Source organism: Panulirus ornatus, chromosome 27 (genome assembly GCF_036320965.1).
Source record: "Panulirus ornatus isolate Po-2019 chromosome 27, ASM3632096v1, whole genome shotgun sequence".
NCBI lineage: Eukaryota > Metazoa > Arthropoda > Malacostraca > Decapoda > Palinuridae > Panulirus > Panulirus ornatus.
The window spans coordinates 15,443,100-15,449,961 of NC_092250.1; the positions used below are offsets into that span (position 1 = coordinate 15,443,100).

At 44.8% G+C, this 6,862-nt stretch overlaps 1 protein-coding gene across 1 annotated transcript in view; it reads right to left on the reverse strand.

Annotated features, from left to right (window-relative positions):
• Positions 1-6,397, reverse strand: part of LOC139757591 (ligand of Numb protein X 2-like) — a 301,274-nt gene extending 294,877 nt beyond the window's left edge. The window contains exon 1 of the mRNA XM_071678222.1: positions 6,323-6,397. The gene's annotated coding sequence lies outside the window, so the exon portion shown is untranslated. The remainder of the gene's footprint in view (positions 1-6,322) is intronic.
• Between the last annotated feature and the right edge of the window lie 465 nt (positions 6,398-6,862).

The window sequence follows — 6,862 nt, forward strand, 5'->3', positions numbered from 1 at the left end:
CATAGTTACAGAATTAGACCCTTACCCATAGTTACAGAATTAGACCCTTACCCATAGTTACAGAATTAGACCCTTGCCCATAGTTACAAAATTAGACCATGTCTATGATAGCCAGCTATAGTGCAATTTCCCCTGGAGATATATTTTTTTCTTTTTTTTATTTTTACAATGTTTAATTTTTGTATTTAGGAATGTTTATTGAACTTAATCCCTCATTTCCTGGTGATAACGCACTAATCCCCGGTATGAGAGTCATTTGGATAGTGCCGCTGTTGAATGAGGATGTGATTATGATGGTAAGTCGTTTCCAAACGAGAGAGAGAGAGAGAGAGAGAGAGAGAGAGAGAGAGAGAGAGAGAGAGAGAGAGAGAGAGAGAGGTTGTTCGATAATTAGAAACAGGTGATTACCCCCCCACCCATGTGACCTTTTGGAGTGGGGAGGGGGGGGTGAGACTCAGGGGTCAGGTCAGGGGGTTAGGTCATCGTGGGTCAAGGGTCTGTTTTATTATACTAAACCGCTATTCGCCATTTCCCGCGTTTAGCGAGGTAGCGTTAAGAACAGAAGACTGAGCCTTTGAGGGAATATCCTCACTTGGCCCCCTTCTCTGTTCCTCCTTTTGGAAAATTAAAAACGAGAAGGGAGGATTTCCAGCCTTCTCCCCCGCTCGCTCCCTCCCCTTTTTAGTCACCTTCTACGACACGCAGGGAATACGTGGTTGAGAGAAGGTTCGGTTGAGGTGTTGTGAGTTTGAATGGAGAAAAATTTGGACGTAGCAAGGCATTGCACCTACCTGGGAGTGGACGAAGCAGCGATTGGAGCCATGGAAGCGAAAGGGGAGTCATGGGATGTGGGAGCGAAGGTTCTGGGAGCGCTGAAGAATGTGTGGAGAGAGAGAACGTTATTCTTGGAGCAAAAACGGGTACGTGCGAGGGGATAGTAGTCCCAGTGATATTATATGGATGCGAGACATGAGCTATATAGATAAGGCAGTGCGGAGGAGGGTGGATGTGTTAGAAATGAAATGTTTGAGGACAGTATGTGGTGTGAGGTGGCTTGATCGAGTTAATGAACGGGTTAGAGAGATGTGTTGGTAATAAAAAGAGTGTGGTTGAGGGGAGCAGAAGAGTGGGTCCTAAAATGGTTTGGACATATGGAGAGAATGAGTGAGGAGAGCTTGACAAAAAGGACTTCTATGTCAGAGGTGGCAGGAAGAAGGTGAAGCGGGAGACCACATTGGAGGTGGAAGGATGGAGTGAAAAAGATTTCAAGTGATCGAGGCCTGAACATGCAGGAGGGTGAGAGGCGTGCACGGGATAGAGTGAACCGAAGCGATTCAGTATACAGGGGTCAGCGGGCTGTCATTGGACTGAACCAGGGTACGCGAACCGTCCGGGGTTAAAGGTCTGTAGGGCCTGGATGTGGATAGGGAGCTGTGGTTTCGATGCATTAAACATAACAGCTAGAGACTTGAATGTGAGCGAATGGGGCCTTTCTTTCTTCGTCCGTTCCTGGCGCTACCTTCGCGGGAAATGGCGATCAAGTATGAAAGGACAGTATGAAACGCAAAGAATCAACAGTTAGCAAACAACTTGGATGAATGAAATACGGAAAAAAAAATGTTTTTATATATATTTTTTTTTATCTTCTCTGCTGGAAGTGCTCGTCTTACACCCCATGTTCTTTCAAGTCCTGCAAAATCAATTGGTTTGATCTGTTTCTAATCCACTCGGAGCCGCTCCCAATCCCGGCTGATTTAATCAACAGGCAAGTGACACACACACACACACACACACACACACACACACACACACACACACACACACACACACACACACACACACAAGAAGGAACAGAGAAGGGGGCCAGGTGAGGATATTCCCTCAAAGGCCCAGTCCTCTGTTCTTAACGCTAACTCGCTAATGCGGGTAATGACGAATAGTATGAAAGAAAAAGAAAGAAATATATATATATATATATATATATCATCATTGTTATTATTATACTTATTCGCTGTCTCCCGCGTTAGCGAGGTAGCGGAAGGAATCACATATACATACCTATACCTTTCAACGAATACATACTTATACATATACAGACATACGCATGTACATATCCATACTTGCTGCCTTCATCCATTTCCGTCGCCACCCCGCCACACACCAAATAGCATTCTCCCCTTCCCCCCTCCACACCTCACCTCAACTAAAGGATAATTCTCTGTATAACCAAATTAATTCCTGCCGTCAAGTGTGTGATAATTCCACGAATAACTAAATCATTTATCTTCAGGACTTCTCGTTATCGGCTTCTACAACCAAATAAATGAATAAACAAATCCATTCATTGAGTCAGAAGTTGTCCCACGTACGTATGAAAAGTTAGAGGTACACATGTATTGAATTGCAACATATATATTTATTTTTCGCTCTTCCTTTTTTTTTTGGAGCCATTTCTCGTAATAGACGAAAAGGGTTTGAAAGTCGCAGATACCTAATCCCAATTAAGGAATTTTAGAATGGAAGTCAGAAGAGCGTAATGGTTCGCTGTTATTCTATATATATATATATATATATATATATATATATATATATATATATATATATATATATATATATATATGCGTGTGTGGGCGTTTGTGTGTATATATGTGTGTGTGTGGGTGGGTTGGGCCATTTCTTTCGTCTGTTTCCTTGCGCTACCTCGCTAACGCGGGAGACGGCGATGAAGTATATATATATATATATATATATATATATATATATATATATATATATATATATATATATATATATAGTTCCGAGAGTTGGCGCACTGGTTAGCACTGCCGCCGCATAGGGTATGTATAACTCGGGGACACAGGATCGATCCCCCATTGCCGGGTCTGTGGCGGCAGCGTTAATTGCAGGGAGACGACGTGGACGATACACCCCCCCACCCCCCCTTCCCCTCCAGCAGACCGCTCTCGTCCGGAATGTTACACACACACACACACACACACACACACACATACATACACATACACACATACACACACACAACATACACATACACACATACACACACACACACACACACACACACACACACACATACATACACATACACACATACACACACACACACACACATACATACACACTCAGAAATACCGTTCATTTTGGGGTTTGAATTTAACTTCTGGGGTATATATATATATATATATATATATATATATATATATATATATATATATATATATATATATATTTCAAACTATTCACCATTTCCCGCATTAGCGAGGCAGCGTTAAGAACAGAGGACTGGGCCTTTGGGGGAATATCCTCACCTGGCCCCCTTCTCTGTTCCTTCTTTTGGAAAATTAAAAAAAAAAAATAGATGGGAGGATTTCCAGCCCCCCGCTCCCTCCCCTTTTAGTCGCCTTCTACGACACGCAGGGAATACGTGGGAAGTATTCTTTCTCCCCTATCCCCAGGGATATATATATATATATATATATATATATATATATATATATATATATATATATATATATATATATATATATATATATTGCCCACAACACAGCAATACATTTCCTGTGTTCGGTGTAGCGAGGCAGCGAGAGGCAATGTTTACGTAGGAGAGACACGCAAGATTGGAAAACACAGATAATCTTTTTTTTCTTTCTTTTTTCTCTCTTTTTTTTTCTTTCTTTTTTCGCTCTTTTTTTTTGGGTGTGTGGGGGTTTACTGGAGCCTTTTAAAAAGTTAACCTCCGTTGCCTTCGGTTACGTGGTAGCCCTTCCCATTCCCCCCTTCCCCATCACCCATTTTCCCCCTTCCTTCACCCATTCCCTCCTTCACCCATTCCCTACACCTCACCTCTATCTGAGTACGATGAGTGAACCCGCTGAGTACCACGTCTTTGCTCCCTGAGTACGATGACAGTGCGATGAGTACTCAAGATTTGATTACGGCGTAATGCGATGAGTACACAGACAGGCTTGTGTACGACATGACGCGTTGAGTACACAGACAGGCTTGTGTACGACATGATGCGTGAGTACACAGATCTGAGTACATGATGCGTGAGTACACAGATCTGAGTGCATGATGCGTTGAGTACACAGACCTGAGTACGACATAATGCGTTGAGTACACAGACCTGAGTACATAATGCGTTCAGTACACAGACAGACTTGTGTACGACATGACGCATTGAGTACACAGACCTGAGTACATGATGCGTGAGTACACAGACCAGAGTACGACATAATGCGTTGAGTACACAGACTTTAGTACATGATGCGTTGAGTACACAGACCTGAGTACGACATAATGCGTCGAGTACACAGACAGACTTGAGTACGACATAATGCGTTGAGTACACAGACCTGAGTACATGATGCGTTGAGTACACAGACAGACCTGAGTACGACATAATGCGTTGAGTACACAGACTTGAGTACATGATGTGTTGAGTACACAGACAGACCTGAGTACGACATAATGCCTCGAGTACTCTTGAGTACATGACCTCATGCGTTGAATGCTCTTAACTTAGTGCGTTGAGTACCCTGACTTAAACCTTTGAGTACGAGTACTTATGCTACTTGAGTACGATGACTGAACCCATAAAACTCGAGGACTTAGCTCCCCCGTGTGAGATGACTGAACCCATTGAAGTGGGCACGACTCAGCTCCCCGTGTGAGATGACTGAACCCATTGAAGTGGCATGACTTAGCTCCCCGTGTGCGTTGACTGAACCCATTGAAGTGGGCACGACTTAGCTCCCCGTGTGAGATGACTGAACCCATTGAAGTGGGCACGACTCAGCTCCCCGTGTGAGATGACTGAACCCAGCCCGTTAAGTCATTGGCTTACGAGTTCAGTCGCACTGATACGGGGGTTAAGTCACCGTTCTCAAAGGAGGTTTAAGTCGTCTTAATCCATGGGGTTTAAGTCGTCTTAATCTAAGGGGTTTAAGTCGTCTTAATCTAAGGGGTTTAAGTCGTCTTAATCCGTGGGGGTTAAGTCGTCTTAATCTAAGGGATTTAAGTCGTCTTAATCCATGGGGGGTTAAGTCGTCTTAATCTAAGGGGGTTAAGTCGTCTTAATCCAGGGGGGTTTAAGTCGTCTTAATCCATGGGGGTTTAAGTCGTCTTAATCCATGGGGTTTAAGTCGTCTTAATCTAAGGGGGTTTAAGTCGTCTTAATCCATGGGGGTTAAGTCGTCTTAATCCAAGGGGGTTTAAGTCGTCTTAATCCATGGGGGTTAAGTCCTCTTAATCCAAGGGGGGTTTAAGTTGTCTTAATCTAAGGGGGTTAGTTTTAATGCAGGCAAGACAATATGAACCTTAAAACACACACTTACCTGTTTTAAGAACAATCGTTGGCTCTGTCTATCTGGCTCTCTGTCTATCGGGCTCTCTCTGTCTATCTCTCTCTCTGTGTCTCCGTCACACATCTATTTTTCCAGCTGGTGATGTTACGTTGGATATTTCATGTCGACAGGTAATGTTTTTAGTGACCCCACACCCACACACCCACACACCCACACACCCCCTTTTAGTAACCAGAGTTCTACACACACACACATTTTTGCCCCCCAAAAAACTTTGGAAATCACCATAAACTCTCTAAAAGTGTTGGTTGTGTCGTCACTACCAATTGGCCTTCCCACAGTTTGTATGCTGTTCGTAACGGACTCCATCATAGGCCTATCTATCTCAGTAATAGTCTATTGTTGGGCCTATCTATCTCAATAGTCTATTGTTGGGCCTATCTATCTATCTCAACAGGAGCCTCTTCTTCTTCTTCTTCTTGTTTACACAAACACTCGTGTTGACAGATGATGTTTACGTATGATATATTCACTTTTCAAAGAAATGGACGATTTTATGTATATATATATTTTTTTTTTTCTGTATTTCAATATTTGTTCAGAGTTCTGGATAATTTTCTCTTTTTTCTTTCCTTTTTTTTTTTTTCTTTTTTGAAGGCGTGTGAGGCGTGTGTGTGTGTGTGTGTGTTTACTGGGGCACACACACGCCCTCCCCACGCCCCCTTCCTTTCCTAGCCAGGCCTAGCCTAGGCCTAGCACCGGGAGCAGCACCTAGGGAGAAAAAATTTGTCCTTAGCCGTGTGGTTGCTCCATCCCGCGCGCGAGAAACGTTTTAATTTCTCGTTTAAAATAACGACGAATAACGACGGGTTGGTTTTACTTTAAAAGCCCTCAAAAAAAAAAAAAAAAACCCCGGTGACTACGTCGTCTGTCATGGGGGATAGATAAGATAGATGAAATGATAGCGTAAGGGGCGTTTAAAAAAGAAAAAAAAGTACCGTGGCGATGTGGCTCCATGGATGCGAGGGAGCGGGAGGAGCAGCGCGAGCAGCGTCCTCCACCGTCCATGGCTGATGGCAGACTGAGCAGTCTCTCTCTCTCGAGCACCAAGGCCGGCCCGCCACCGCTGCTCAGAGGGGAAGGGGGAAGGGAAGAGGGAAGGGGGGCCTCCTCCCCCCCCTGTGTGTGTGTGTGTGTGTGTGTGTGTAGGAGAGACGTGCACATACCTACCTACGTACATATACATGTACACACAGACACCACACTTCTCTCTTGCGCCGGGAGTTGGTTCTGGTCTCCCCTCCCTCGCCTCCCTCCTTCCCTTCCCTCCCTCGCCTCCCTCACCCCTTCCCTTCCCTTCCCTCGCCGATTTACGAGTCCGGGTCATTTGTTGGGGCCTGACCTGACCTGACCTCAACCCCCACCATCCCCGCCCCCCAGCGCCCCGCCCCGCCCCGCCCCGCCCCGCCCCGCCCCCTTAGTGTGTACGGAGAGGGATTACTTGAATTTTGACCACCTCTTCCCTCTCCCCCCCATTG